Genomic DNA, 16,178 nt, shown 5'->3' on the forward strand with positions numbered 1-16,178 from the left:
CCTCTGGCTAATAGGACTCCATGGACCCAACCTCCATCACTTTATCTCACTTCCCTTTCAACTCTGTTCTAGTTCTAGCCTTCACAGCCTCCTGCAGCAAGGAGTTCCACAGGTTAACTATTTGCTTTGTCAAGAACAACAACTTTCTCTTACTAGTTTCAAGCCTGCTACCCATTCCTTTCCTTTGGTGTCCTCTAGTCCTTCTTTATGGGAACTCAGGAAGAACTTTTCTGAATGCACCCTCTCCACCCAACCCCTGCTTTTAGAGACCTCTATCCTGTCCCCCCTCCGTCTCCTCTTTTCTAAGCTGAACAGTCCCAGTCTCTGTAGCCTCTCTTCATCTGGGACCTGTTCCCAACCCCTGATCATGTTAGTTGCCCTCCCCTCTCCCAGCCTTTCTCTTCCCCTCTCCCACCTCCTTTTCCCAGTCTCCCCCAGTTTTGTTCAATAAAGACAGAGTCAATGTTGGAAGAAACGTTATCTTTATTTTGTACATCAATAAGAAGGGGGGCTAGGGAAGGGCAAGTGGAAGGAGGTGAGGGAGGAATGGGGTACGAGCCCCCGATGGGGAGGACTGGGCTGGCTCTGCGGGCTTCTGGGGGTGGAAGCTCTCCTGCAGCCCCCCAATTACTCCCTCTCCCCAGATGGCAGCCTGCGGCAAGTGCAGCCGGGCTGATGGCCGAGTGGTGTGATGTGCCCAGTGTGGGCACTCAGGGCACTCCAAGCCAGAACTTCTTTGCAAGCGGGGCACCCCTTAGAACTGTGTGTCCGGGGTGGGGGTCGGGACCCTTTAAGCGCAGCCCTCGGCTAGCCTGAGACAGCATCTCCATGCTCTAAGTCCTCCTTTTATGCCCTGCCGGCACTGCTTCCGGCCATCATTAAGCCCTGTTCAGAGTCCACTCAATGTGGACTTACTAGTTCGAACTAGCAAAACGCTAGTTCGAACTAGTTTTTAGTTCTAGATGCGTTAGTTCGAACTAGCTTAGTTCGAATTAACTAATTCGAACTAAGTTAGTTCGAACTAGCGCTGTAGTGTAGACGTACCCCCATTGAGGCAGAGGAGGAATACAGTGGCTTACAGTTCTGGGCACCCTGAGCCAGCTGTTGCCACAGATGCTCTGAGCAAAGGTTATCCCTTCCCCAAAGATGGCATAACATCTGGGGGAGGGCTGTAGGTTACTGCCCTCTCTTCTCTAGCAGCTTGCCTTCGATAAAAGGCTTTAGAGGCCTATGCCGGTGCTGTGAGGGCAGGAACTCCGGGTCATTTAGAGGATGCTCCAAGGAAATCTGCCCCGGACACAGATCTGTGACACGACGCTAGAAAAGGCATCTTCCTCCATGGCCAGGTAGGTTCCAAACTCTATGGGTTGAGTCAAACCTCTATAAATCAGGCAAGGAGGGGAGGCAGCAGCCACCTTTTGAGGTCTTGCAGTCGGTGTGGCTAGTTCCCTGAAAATGGCCACTCAATGCACCGCAGGAATCAAAAAAGCAAACGGATTGCTGGGGCCCATTAGAAGAGGGATAGATATAAGACAGAAAATACCATATTGCCGCTGTATAAATCCATTGTATGCCCTCATCTTGAATTCTACATGCAGATGTGGTCACTGCAGCTGAAAAAATGAGGGGTATGGAAGAGTTTCCATATGAAAGATTAAAAAATCTGAGAGTTGTCATCTTGGAAAAGAAACAACTAAAGGGAGTGTAATGGGGACGCTCCAGCGCCCCGCTACGGAGCTGCGCCATCCCCAGCACTGTGGGGAGAGGCGGTTCTCCGGCTGCATCCCCGGCCCTGCTGTGCATGCGCCCAGGCCGGGCCAAACGCCGGAGACTCTGGCCCTGATACACGGGATGCGGCGTCTGCAGCCGGCGGAGGGGGAAGTGGAGCTGGCGTGGGGAGGTCAGGTGACTGGCCAACTGCGGCCGCCCATCATGGACACGCCCACCCAGCAGCGGCTGGGGATTGGGAGTGCGGCTGCCCCGCCCTCCTCTCCCCCCCACCGTCAGACGCTGAGCTGGCGAGACAATTAAAAAGGGCACCGCCGGCTGGAAGAAAGAAAGAGACGGTGGAAGAGATTTTTGGGGCCCGCTAGGCTGGGATACAGCCGGGGAGTGGATGACTGACCGAGGGAGATAGGAAGTGACCCAGGGCGTGGCATAGGATGCCCGTAGATTGGTGCGTTTCGGGTAACTAACCCCCACCAACAGAACCATAGGAGTTAGATCTCTTCGGTTCTTAGGGCCCTGGGTCGGGGCTCAGAGTGGGGGTGGGCCCGAGCCCCCCTACTCCTCCCCTTGCCCGAGGCACCGGCAAGGCGACCAGTTAAGGACTCAATCCATGCAGGATCCCATTTAAGGGACTGACTTCACGCTTAATGGCACATCAGACCGAAGGGCCGTGGGCACTGTCTTGCCTGGGAAGGCAGAACCCCAACCCTGGGGAAAGGGGACTGGGGAGGGTCACGACCAGGCTGGGGAGGGACTGTCACCGCCTGGTCACAGGGAGATAGGATAGAGGTCTATAAAATCATGACTGTTGTGAAGGAAGTGAAGAAAGGAGTGTCATGTACTCCTTCCCATAACACAACTAGGGGTCAACCAATGATATTAATAGGCAGGAGTTTTAAAACAAACAAAAGAAGCATTTCTTCACACAACACGCAGTCAGCCTGTGGAACTCCTTGCCAGAGGATGTCATGAAGACTAGCATTTTAAGAGAATTAAATAAAACCCTAGATCAGTCAATGGCAGATAGGTGGGCAGGGATGGCGTCCCTAGCCTCTATTTGTCAGAAGTTGGAAACAGGATGCCTCTTCTGTAATATATGCCAACACTGAGATGTTGGATGCACATTCAATAGGGGTATTTCTTGTTTGCATATCCTCACCTTCCTCCTTTAGGCGCCTCCTTTCCCTATAGGTTACTTAAAGCCATGACCTTCCCTCATTCATCATACATTATGGCCTTCTTGTGGTTAGTTATCCGTGACTGTTGCTCATGTATCTCTTACATACGTCACTTTGTCGTTCTTGTGGTTGGATTGTTCCTGTGAGCAGAAATTCCCCTGCAAGGCTCTATTTTCAGCTCCCCGACACTTGGGGTTCTGTTGAGTCATTTTGCTGCTCAAAAATCAGAGGCTTTGAGCCTTAGACTAATTCACTCAAGCTAAGGTCTTCCATTCCTGCTGAATACAATGCAAAGCAGAATGTAAGGCCAGGTCTACACAAGACACCTAGCTTGGTGCCATCCCCACTGTGGGAGGCCCTCAGACTTAGCAGGTCTAGTGCAGACCCTTAAATCAAATGCTAACGCCAGAACATTGATCTCTAAAGTGGTGAGTGAAGACAAGCTAGCCCTACGGGCTACACGTTAAGTACAGCCCAGTGGTATGTGCAGGGACATCCCTAGGGGTGTGTGGGGCAAGGAGCAACCCCCTCTTCTCTAGGCCCCACCCCTGCTCCGCCCAATCATGTCCCTTCTCCAAGCCCCACCCATGCTCCATCCCACCTCGCCTCTTCACACCCCTGCTCTGCCCCTCCACTGAGAGATGCAGCAGGAGATTACAAGGGCAGGGGGCTGCAGCAGGTGTCAGTACACTCACTGCAGTGGCAAGATCTGTGGGAATTGGAGCCATGCAGCAGCCTTCTCCACTCCACTGCCCATCTCCCAGCTGGGTTGTTCTATTTTGCTGCAGTGGGAGGAAGTGGAGTGCCCCTGTCCCAGCCTGCTCCTGCAAGCTGCATCACTCGGGAGCTGGCCGGCTCTACTTCCAGCCACAGCAACAAAACAGAGCAACATGGCTGGGAGATGATGGAGGAGACTGCTGCATTGCTCTGTTTCTCATGACTCTCATCGCTGTGGTGAATGCAGGGGGGCCTGACCCCTGCTGCCGGCCCTGGGCCCCAGGGCCATTCTTGGGATTGATGGGGCCCTATGCAGGACAATTAAACTGGTGCCACTATGCCCAATGGCAGCCGAGGGGTGTGCGTGCAATTTTATGATCTTCAGCAACACTAATGAAATATTTTAAGCTAAGCTCCTGTTGACAAACACAGTAAATTCAGAAGTGGACAGTATATTCCTGGCAAATGCCTGTTAAATAGCTTCAGTACCCCTTAAAAGCTCTTTCATAGGTTTTGCTAATAGCTCTGGCAGAATTTTTCACAGAACAGGGATAAGGAAGAGGCAGCTGGGTGGACCCTAAGATCTAGTGGTGCCCCAACTTTTCAGGTGCCCTATGCTGCTGTGTGTTCTGCATATGGGTAAGGATGGCCCTGCTGGGCCCCATGGCTAACATCAATATGGGAGACTGTTCCATTCATAGGACAGTTGAGGCAGTGGCTGCCGGCCCCCCAAAGCGTGGGGCCTGGGGCAGCTACCCCAAACTCTCCTCTGGACAGGACAGCTCTAGTAATGCACAGCTGCCAGTGAGAGCCCTTTGGGAGACAGCAAAATCCAGCAACTGGCTCTTAGGCAGCCTGGCTCACTGAGGGCCTGTTGAAAGACAGAACTGTGCAAGCTAAAGAGAACGCTAATGAGAAGGTTGAGCACCATAGGTCTTTGCCCAAGAGGTGATGGGTGAGAACTGAAGCCCATAGGTAGAAGTGATGAATAACTGTTTATAGTAGGGGAAGACGTATTTTGAATGCACTTTGCTGTTCAGGAGCTGGTTGGTGGCTGGTTAACCCTGTCTTAGCCCCAAAGACAGCAGAGGTTGGGATACTTGCACCAAAGTTGAGCTTATATCTCCAATCTTGAAGGAGTGACCTGCAGAACCTACCCAAAGGTGAAAGTAAGAGGCCTGAGGTGAAACTGGGAGGAAAACAATGGTGGGAACTGTGATGTGGCACTTACTTGGGTGGTGGCTTATACTGCATAAAGGGGGCTTAACCGCTTCTTCTGTTCACCCTGAGGGAAGAGTGACACAATCCATCAACTTTTAAGCAGGTTTGCAATTATCTGTCAATCAAAGACCTACCTGCTGGTAGCCATTCCCACCTTCAAGCCTAATACCTCTAGGCTGTGTCTAGACTGCAGGTGCTTTTGCACAAAATCTTGCCAGTCTAGACGCACCCTAGGGCTGGGTCTAGACTGCATCCCTTTTCCATAAAAGGGATGCAAATTAGACATATCGCAATTGCAAATGAAGTGGGGATTTAAATCCCCCCCGCTTCATTAGCATAAAAATGGCTGCCGCTTTTTTCCGGCTTGGAGCTTGAGGGATAAGGGATCTTTCGGAAAAGGCTTTATTTTCCGAAAGATCTGCGTCTAGACTGGCGCTTTTTTCCGGCGAAGCTCCGAGCCGGAAAAAAGCGGCAGCCATTTTTATACTAATGAAGTGGGGGGGATTTAAATCCCCACTTCATTTGCAATTGCGATATGTCTAATTTGCATCCCTTTTATGGAAAAGGGATGCAGTCTAGACACAGCCCTAGGATGCGTCTAGACTGGCAAGATTTTGTGCAAAAGCACTTGCTTTTGCGCAAAAACTTGACGCCTGTCTAGACTGGCCACGAGTATTTGCGCAAGAACACTGACTTTGTACTGTACAAAATCAGTGGTTCTTGCGCAAATACTCTGATGCTCCCACTCAGGGATAAGCCCTCTTGTGCAAGTATTCTTGCGTAAGAGGGCTAGTGTAGACAGCCAAGTTCATTTCTTGCGCAAGAAAGCCCGGTGGCTAAAATCTTTTGCGCAAAGGCACATGCCAGTATAACTTTTCTGTTAAAAGTATTTGCGCAAAATCATGCCAGTCTAGACGCAGCTTGCTCTTTGAAATTTTCTTTTGCATCTTCTCCCCTCTAGGCAATTCCTCTGTGGTAGATGTAGAGACTGATGGCATGGTAGGCCCTTCGCTGAGCCATGAGGCAGCTCCAAGGTCCAGGGACCAGGTGGCAGTGGTGAAGATGACTTCTAAAGGTACGGGGGAAATCCAGAGATTTACAGTAATCTGGAAATAACTTAGGATGTACAGGGCCATCCCCGATGACAGCCTGGGGGGAGAGGTGTCATTTTTTTTAGAGATGTGATTTTTATAATCTGTAGAAACACACTAATGAAATAGTTTAAAATTTGCATTAAGAATAAGGCCCTGTCGAGTAACACAGTAAATTTAAAAAACAAGTAGTCCTGTGGCACCTTAGAAACTAACCAAAATATATAGAATCATGATTTTTTGTAGGTAAAATCCACTTCATCAGATGAACTGGAGTGGAAATAACAGAAACCAGTAAGTTCAGAAACAGACAGCATATACCTGGGGTTAGCAAATGTTGATTAAAGGGCTTCGTTGTCACTGGAATGACTCTTTCACAGGTTCTGCTCATAGATCTTTCAGACTGTCACTTTTAAATGAACTAGATTAGTGGTTCTCAACTGCCGGTCCGCGGACCGACACCAGCCATGCTCATGCCTTGATGATTGGCTTGGCACGACTCTAGAGCAAGACCCAGTCTGACCAGAAACCCCCCTTCTCCTCTCCCCAGGATTGTCTCTTCTCCCCATGCCCAGCTGCGTTGCCTTCTCTGCACAGAATCATAGAATACTAGGACTGGAAGGGACCTTGAAAGGTCATTGAGTCCAGTCCCCTGCCCTCATGGCAGGACCAAATACTGTCTAGACCATCCCTGATAGACATTTATCTAACCTACTCTTTAATATATCCACAGATGGAGATTCCACAACCTCCCTGGGCAATTTATTCCAGTGTCTGACTACCCTGACAGTTAGGAACTTTTTCCTAATGTCCAACCTAACCCTCCCTTGCTGCAGTTTAAGCCCATTGCTTCTTGTTCTATCCCCAGAAGCCAAGATGAACAAGTTTTCTCCCTCCTCATGACACCCTTTTAGATACCTGAAAACGGCTATCATGTCCCCCCTCAGCCTTCTCTTTTCTAAACTAAACAAACCCAATTCTTTCAGCCTTCCTTCATAGGTCATGTTCTCTAGATCTTTAATCATTCTTGTTGCTCTTCTCTGGACCCTCTCCAATTTCTCCACATCTTTCTTGAAATGCAGTGCCCAGAACTGAACACAATACTCCAACGGAGGCCTAACCAGCATGGAGTAGAGCGGAAGTATGACTTCTCGTGTCTTGCTCACAACTGACTCAAATTCAGCTTGTGGTCCACTATAACCCCTAGATCCCTTTCTGCCGTACTCCTTCCTAGACAGTCGCTTTCCGTTCTGTATGTGTGAAACTGATTGTTCCTTCCAAAGTGGAGCACTTTGCATGTCTTTATTAAACTTCATCCTGTTTACCTCCGACCATTTCTCCAGTTTGTCCAGATCATTTTGAATTATGACCCTATCCTCCAGAGCAGTCGCAACCCCTCCCAGCTTGGTATCATTTGCAAACTTAATAAGCGTATTTTCTATGCCAATATCTAAATCGTTGAAGAAGATATTGAACAGAGCCAGTCCCAAAACAGACCCCTGCAGAACCCCACTAGTTATACCTTTCCAGCATGATTGTGAACCATTCATAACTAATCTCTGAGTACGGTTATCTAGCCAGTTATGCACCCACCCTATAGTAGCCCCATCTAAGTTGTATTTGCCTAGTTGATTGATAAGAATATCATACTAGACAGTATCAAACGCCTTACTAAAGTCTAGGTATACCACATCCACCGCTTCTCCCTTATCCACAAGACTCGTTATCCTATCAAAGAAAGCTATCAGATTGGTTTGACATGATTTATTCTTTACAAATCCGTGCTGGCTGTTCCCTATCACCTTGCCACCTTCCAAGTGTTTACAGATGATTTCCTTAATTACTTGCTCCATTATCTTCTCTGGCACAGAAGTTAAACTAACTGGTCTGTAGTTTCCTGGGTTGTTCTTATTTTCCTTTTTATAGATGGGCACTATATTTGCCCTTTTCCAGTCCTCTGGAATCTCTCCTGTCTCCCATGATTTTCCAAAGGTGATAGCTAGAGGCTCAGATACCTCCTCTATCAGCTCCTTGAGTATTCTAGGATGCATTTCATCAGGCCCTGGTGACTTGCAGGCATCTAACTTTTCTAGGTGATTTTTAACTTGTTCTTTTTTTATTTTACCTTCTAAAACTACCCCCTTCCCACTAGCATTCACTATGTTAGGCATTCCTTCAGACTTCTCGGTGAAGACCGAAACAAAGAAGTCATTGAGCATCTCTGCCATTTCCAAGTTTCCTGTTACTGTTTCTCCCTCCTCACTGACCAGTAGGCCTACCCCCTCCTTGGTCTTCCTCTTGCTTCTAATGTATTTATAAAATGTCTTCTTGTTTCCTGTAGCTAGTTTGAGCTCATTCTGTGCCTTTGCCTTTCTAATCTTGCCCCTACTTTCCTGTGCTGTTTGCCTATATTCATCCTTTGTAATTTGTCCTACTTTCCATTTTTTATATGACTCCTTTTTTATTTTTAGATCATGCAAGATCTCGTGGTTAAGCCAAGGCAGTCTTTTGCCATATTTTCTATCTTTCCGACACATCAGAATAGCTTGCTTTTGGGTCCTTAACAATGTCCCTTTGAAAAACTGCCAACTCTCCTCAGTTGTTTTCCCCCCTCAGTCTCGATTCCCATGGGACCTTACTTATCAGCTCTCTGAGCTTACCAAAATCCACCTTCCTGAAATCCATTGTCTCTATTTTGCTGTTCTCCCTTCTACCCTTCCTTAGAGTTCACAATTCTATGATTTCATGATCACTTTCACCCAAGCTGCCTTCCACTTTCAAATTCTCAACCAGTTCCTCCCTATTTGTTAGGATCAAATCTAGAACAGCTTCCACCCTGGTAGCTTTTTCAACCTTCTAAAATAAGAAGTTGTCTCCAATGCAGTCCAAGAACTTATTGGTTAGTCTGTGCCCCGCAGTGTTATTTTCCCAACATATATCTGGATAGTTGAAGTCCCCCATCACCACCAAATCTTGGGCTTTGGATGATTTTGTTAGTTGTTTAAAAAAAAGCCTCATCCACTTCTTCCACCTGGGTTGGTGGCCTGTAGTAGTCTCCTAGCATGACATCACCCTTGTTTTTAACCCCTTTTAGCCTAACTCAGAGACTCTCAACACTTCCGTCTCCTATGTCCATCTCCACCTCGCTCCAAGTGTGTTCATTTTTAATGTATAAGGCAACACCTCCTCCCTTTTTTCCCTGTCTGTCATTCCTGAGCAAGCTGTACCCTTCTATACAAACATTCCAATCATGTGTATTATCCCACCAAGTTTCTGTGATGCCAACAATGTAATAATTGTACTTATTTATTAGCACTTCCAGTTCTTCCTGCTTATTTCCCATACTTCTCGCATTTGTATATAGGCACCTAAGATCCTGATTTGACCTTGCCTCCCAGTTTTGCCCTGATCCTCCTTTCTCTCTGCCATTGTAGCCCACGCTCTCTCCCATTTCCGACCCATCTCCCAGGTCTCCATGTTCTCCACTTACCTTTGGGCTTTGCTCACCTGTCCTCGTCGAACCTAGTTTAAAGCCCTCCTCGCTAGGTTAGCCATTCTGTGTCCAAATAGGGTCTGCCCCCTCCTCGAAAGGTGAACACCATCCCTGCTTAGCAGTCCTTCCTGGAATAGCATCCCATGGTCGAGGAAGCCAAAGCCCTCCTGGTGACACCATCTTCACAGCCAGGCATTCACCTCCAGGATGCACTTGTCTCTGCCTGGGCCCCTACATTCGACAGGAAGGATCGAAGAGAATACCACCTACACTCCAAACTCCTTCACCCGTACTCCCAGAGCCCTGTAGTCACTCTTGATCCGCTCAGTGTCACATAGTATCATTAATGCCCACATAGATGAGTAGCATGGGGTAGTTGTCAGAGGGCCGGATAATCCTTGACAATGACTCTGTAACATCTTGGATATGGGCCCCCGGCAGACAGCATACCTCCCGAGATGAAATGTCAGGGCGACATATAGGTGCCTCCGTCCCCCTCAGAAGAGAGTCTCCGACCACCACTACCCTACGTTTCCTATTCACAGTGGTGGCAGCAGACCTCCCAGCATTGGGGGACCGGGGCTTCTCCTCCGGTGTAGGGGGTGATTGCTTATCTCCTGTATAAAGAAGAGCATAATGGTTTCCTAGTACCACGGAGGGAGGGTTCGGAGCAGGGGTGGAGCAGTGCCTGCTGCCAGAAGTAACCAGCTGCCACTGTCCACCCTGAGCCGTCTCCTCCTCCACCAGTGGTGTGTCCACAGTCCTCAGCTGTCTCCTCATGAACAGGGTCCAGGAATTTCTCATGTATGCGGGTGCTCCTCAACCTAGCCACCTCCTCCTGTAGCTCTGCTACCTGCTGCCTGAGAGATTCCACCAGCAGGCACCTTCCGTATTGGATGATCTCCTCAGCCAGGATATCAATAAGTGGGAATTGCAATCCACAGTCCCTGCAAAACCACACCAGGATCTGGGTAGAGGGATCCATGCTCAGGTGCTCTGTCTGGCTACAGGCGCTGATGGAGAAGACAGAAGCAGTGCTGGCACAGGTGTTACGGGTCTTCCTGACCATCATAGGCCTCCTCTGCCAAACTCCCTCTCAAACTCCCCTGTATGCAGCTCCTGTCTGCTTCTGCATGACACTGCCTTGATGCAGGGGATGCTGCCTGAGTCCAGGGGTGGGAGGGCCCCCAGGGGCAGGGCTTGCAGTGCAGCAGATTGCTCGCTAGGACCCATCAGCAGTGGGCAGGGGCTCTGGTTGCCAGAGCTGGGCTTGGGCCCTGCAGCAGGAAGCGACTCGCAGCTGCTGCTCATGGTGACTCTGGGGCCTGGCTCTGGGCCAGATCTCTGAGTCCTGGTGCGGGCTGCTGCTGGGCCCCTGGAGCCTGGGCTGCAGCCAGGATGGGGAGGTCTAGGTTGGATATTAGGAAGAACTATTTCACTAGGAGGGTGATGAAGCACTGGGATGGGTTCCCTAGAGAGGTGGTGGAATCTCCATCCCTAGAGGTTTTTAAGTCTTGGCTTGAAAAAGCCCTGGCTGGGTTGATTTAGTTGGGATTGGTCCAGTTTTGGGCAGGGGACTGGACTTGATGACCTCCTGAAGTGTTTTCCAGCCCTGGGATTCTATGAATCTCCAGCATGGCCAGTCCCACTGCTTCCCTAGGAGCCTCTCCCAGGGCAGCACCCCTAGCCTGGCCAGCCCTTGCCCCAGGGCAGGCAGCGCTTGGGGGGCTGGTAAGAGAGACCCTCCTCCCTTCTGGGAGTGGTGTTCTGGGGTACAGGGAGAGGGTTTGGCCCAGGCTGCTCCCAGCGGAGCTGGCTGCGATCGCTGCCATCACCCTCCCAAACTTCATCCTTTCCGTCAGCTAGGGCTTCAGCCTGACCAACTGCAACCTGCTCCAGAGAAACATTGTCCTGGACACTGATTTCTTAGGGTGCTTGATCCAGGTTCTCTTCTCAGACATTAGACAGACATTCAGAAACCTCATATACAGTAGGGATGTAAAATCCGGTTTAATTAGTGAACCAATTAAATGTTAAGTTTAATCAGTTAACTGAATAAATGGGGCCAGGGAGCAGGGGGATCTCCAGCTCACTATGCTGAAGCACCCTGCTAGGCTGCCAAGACCAGGTTGGACCTGCCCCTGTGCTGCAGGAAGAGGCTGCTCCAGCCCGGCTGTTTCCAACTACTACTGGGCTGCCAGCTCCCAGCCCACATGGGCTCGCCTGGCGGGCAGCCTTGCACAGAGTGGAAGGGAGCCAGCAGCTCCCCCCTACCCACAAGGCTCTGATCCCACAGTAACAGCACTCACACACAAGGTGGGAGTGTTGGGTTAAAATTGATCACACACATGTAAATGGGGGGAATGGTCCTGCTATTGTGGGGAACTTTCCTGGCTTCTATACTACCCCGGTTAAATGGACCAGCGAAAGGATCTGAGTCCCCGCTCCCACTTCTTTTACCCAACGGCCTCCCTGGCCCTGAGGGCTCCCCTTCCACTCTCCTGAGTAGCAGAGTCCTTGAAATCCCAACAAGGCTGGGCCCAGGTTTCCTGGGGCTTAATCCCTGACCTAGTAGTCACTTGGGGCCAGGGCTAAAGAGTCCCCACGCCAGGGTGCTCTCTTCACACTGCATGCTTTCTTGACTCAGTGATCATTTCATACAGTTCAAAGCAAATACAATTTATTAAACATCAAGGCTGTGTCTACACTGGGCCACTTATTCTGGAAAATCAGCCGCTTTTCCGGAATAAGCTGCGAGCTGTCTACACTGGCCCTTGAATTTCTGGAAAAGCAACGATGCTCTACTGTACAAAATCAGCCGCTATTCCGGAAAAACTATTCTGCTCCCACTCAGGCATAAGTCCTTATTCCAGAACACTATTCCGGAAAAGGGCCAGTGTAGACAGCCCAGTAGTCTTTTCCGGAAAAGCGCGTCTACATTGGCCACAGACGCTTTTCCGGAAAAAGGGCTTTTCCGGAGAAGCAACCTGCCAATGTAGATGCTCCTTTTCCGGAAAAACTGAAAATGGAATAGTATTCCGTTTTAAGCATTTCCAGAAATTCATGCCAGTATAGACATAGCCCAACTGATTAAAAAGAAAAGAATAAGAAAAAATGAGAAACTGGTTTCTAGAACTGGTTTTGTTCAATATCTTTATTAATGACCTGGATGAGGGGATGGCTTGCACCCTCAGCAAGTTTGCAGATGACACTAAGCTAGCGGGAGAGGTAGATACGCTTGAGGGCAGAGATAGGGTCCAGACACTGTGACTTAGACAAATTGGAGGATTGGGGATTTCGTCACAAGAAATCTGATGAGGTTCAACAAGGACAAGTGCAGAGTCCTGCACTTGGGACAGAAGAATCCCAAGCATTGTTACAGGCTCGGGACCAACCACCTAAGCAGTAGTTCTGGAGAAAAGGACCTGGGGGTTACAGTGGATGAGAAGCTGGATATGAGTCAACAGTGTGCCCTGGTAGTCAAGAAGGCTAACGGCATATTAGGTTGCTGGAGGACACTTGCTCACACAGATCACTTGCTGGAGGATTCTCTGCATCTTGGGGTCCTTAAACCATTTGAGAGCTTCAATATCTGAGAGATAGGTAAGAAGATTATAGAGGGTGGGTGACATTCTGTGGCCTGCACTGTGCAATCTGTGGCGAGTAGATAGCAACCCAGAAGAGCTGGGTTCAGGCACGGCTGGCGAGTGGGGCTCGCCGTGGTTCGGCGAGTCCTGATGATCACAATGGTCCCTTCTGACCTTAAAGTCTATGAGTCTATGAGAAAAGTTAAATGAGAACACAGAGTCCTGCTCTGTAGCATGGGAACATCACAAACAGCAGACAGCAGAGTGTAAGGACAGTTCACAGTCTGTTCCTTATAGGTCCCAGGGCTCTCTCAGGCCCTGGCGGTGCTGCAGGGGGGCTGCAGGCTGGACACGCTTGTTCTGGCAGTGATCACACAGCCTCACGCTCTAAATGGCAGGACCCCTCTCCCAGTCTGGCCTGCAGGCTGGTGGTGTCTCCCTGCCCAGAGCCTCTCCCCCAACTTTGCTGGTCCCAGCTGCTCACCACACCCAGCTGCAGACTGCTGCTTTGCCAGTCTACAACTCCTTGTGTTGCTTCTCTGTCCTCTTTGGCTCTCTGATTACTGCAAGTCTGTTGCTCAACACAGGGTCTGCACTCCTTGGGCTGTGTGTGCCTGGCTCTGTTGCTGCAGGACTGCCCTTTAGCACAGGTTCTGGGCTCCTTGGGCTCTGGCACTGCAGGTCTGTCTCTCCACACATCTTGCTCTTCTTGCTGCTCTTCTCAGCCGTCTCTGCTTTCTCTCAGAGAGACCCAGAAAGTCCCAGCTCACACGGAAGATGGGACCTGGCCTCTTAATTTCCTCACTGGCCTGCCCAACCTGTCAATCAGGCTGAGCTGGAGTACTGACTGCTTTCCATTATGTCTGGGATCTGTCCATCTCAGGGCCCTGATTTCTCATGGACCCTTCCCCTTTTGGTACTGGGAGCTGTCCAATCAAAAATTCCCACTGAGTTTTAGTAAGGGGCTAACAGTCCCCTTACACACAGGCAACTGCCCAGAGCCCCTTCTCCCCCCACTCCCCCTGTCCCCTTCACAAGTGTCCCTGTTAGTTACAGGTTACATTCATGCTCATTTTGGGCCTGGATTATGACATTAGCCTGATTACGCGTATCTAGGGTTGTCAGGTGTCCGGTTTTCTACTGGACGGTCCGGTATTTGTGCCCTCTGTCTGGTAGAAAATCTCAGAAAATACCGGACATGTGCAATGCCAAGTATTTTCTGAATTTCGGGCTGGGCGCCTGGTGGGGGCGGGGGAGCGACTGGGAGGTGGGGCCACGATTGGTGCTGGGAACTCTGTGGTTGCATGCAAAAGCCGGGCGGGGCAGGGGCATGTAGCCAGACACAAACCCCATCTTGGTTTTCCACGAACCCCATCTTGTTTCCCCCCCCCCCCAGAGAGCAAGAGAAAGGCAGTCAGCCTTTGATGCCCTGGGAACGCAGGTGTGCTGCCTGTCCCTGACTCTACCATAAACAGAAACCAGACAGTAAATGGGCTAGCTGACGACCCGGGGCCTCCCGTCGCCCTGATGGCTAGTACCAGTAATTGACACGCCTGCACTGTCCCAGGAGAGGAATCTTCGCCCATCACATACCAGAGGTGCCCATTGTCTGCATTTTCCCAGGTGTGAATTATGCTTTGCACCCTTCGTGGGAAACTTGGTGTTCAAAGCCATTTTTCCTAATTGTCCACTTGAGCCCAGGAAGAAGCCTACATGACCCAAGGGGTATAAAAGAGGTTCAGCAGCCCACCCCATTTGAGCTCCAATCATCTATACCTGCTGGCAGGTATTGATTGTCTCCCGAGGTCTGTGGGACGCCCAACCTCGCCCTACTTCTTCCTGAGGGATTGAGAGAAAGACGCTGGCCACGCCAAGTCTGGAACGCAGGGGTGAGAATATATACCTGCTATGTGTCTATTTTGCATGCATTTAATAAGAGCTCAGAGAACCAAAGGGTTTCATGGTACCTGTAAGTGACTTATTAGTGTAATTTCTGTCCTGTCCTTTGTAGTGTCTGTGTTATCTGTAACACAGTAGTAGCATTTAACAACTAAGTTTACCCTGTAACAATAAATAGTAACTGTTTAAGCTTTAACCTGACTCCTTCAGTTGCTGTAACAGAACCAAGCACAATTTAAAAGAACTTCAGCCGGTCATAAGGGACTCACTGCCCTGACCGTCGGCTGACAGGGCAGTAGCTGGGATTCCCAGCCCCTCCCTCTGCCCGGCTTCTGCACACAACCAGAGGCTCCCAGCGCCAATCGCGGCCCCACTTCCCAGCTGGGAGCCACTGGTTGCGTGCAGAAACCGGGCGGGGGGAGACTCCCCCCATCCCCGCCCAGCTTCTACTAGCAACTAGAGGGAGTGCCTGCCAGGGACATGGCTTGTTGGACTCTGGCTGTGGTCAGTGGCTGCACCGCGGCCAGTGGCTGCACCACACCCCCTGCCAGCTCTGCTTCCCGCCCCCCTTCCTCCGGGGCCCCTCCTACTGTCCAGACTCTCTGGCCACTAACAAAGATCTCAGTTATAAAGAAAGCTTTCTTTCTTAAGGCAATTTATTTTTCTGAGCACAAATCTTCCAGGTCTTTATTACTAAGACCCTCATGTTGTTGCTGACTCAGTGCAACTGCTCTTTAACCAACAAAAATTTCAAGCCCAAAACTCAAATTTGGAATTGCATGGGGTCCTGATCCAAAGTTTAATTGACCTGATTCTGTGGATCCAAGCACAACTATGCCACTGTAATATAACAGGTTCTGAAGGCACCACTGAGAGGTCAAATCAGGGCAATTTGCTTAGAAACAGGGCTACTTACAGCCCAAGACTAAGAGTCCTCCTCTTTAAGGTACTAACCCTAGTCATAAACAGCACTTCTGAGTGCCACACTAGCCTTATAAAGCCCTGGAGTGCCTGAAAGCCCCTCCCCTTACCAAGGCTCAGCCAATCAGCAGAGGCTTCTAGAATTCAAACTTTAATTAGAAGCCAACAGTTTCCACCTGCCAATCATAGCCAATCACAGCACAAACTCCATCAAGGGGATGGGGAGGGCAAAGGGGAAGTGGAAAAAAAAAAGCCTCACTCACAGACACAGGGGAAAACAAACAAAAGAACACACACCAACCGTCCCTCACAAACACAAGCTCAGTACACAGCAAGAAAGCCC

The sequence above is a fragment of the Pelodiscus sinensis genome, chromosome 22 (genome assembly GCF_052426305.1).
Source record: "Pelodiscus sinensis isolate ZL-2025 chromosome 22, ASM5242630v1, whole genome shotgun sequence".
Taxonomy (NCBI): Eukaryota; Metazoa; Chordata; order Testudines; family Trionychidae; genus Pelodiscus; species Pelodiscus sinensis.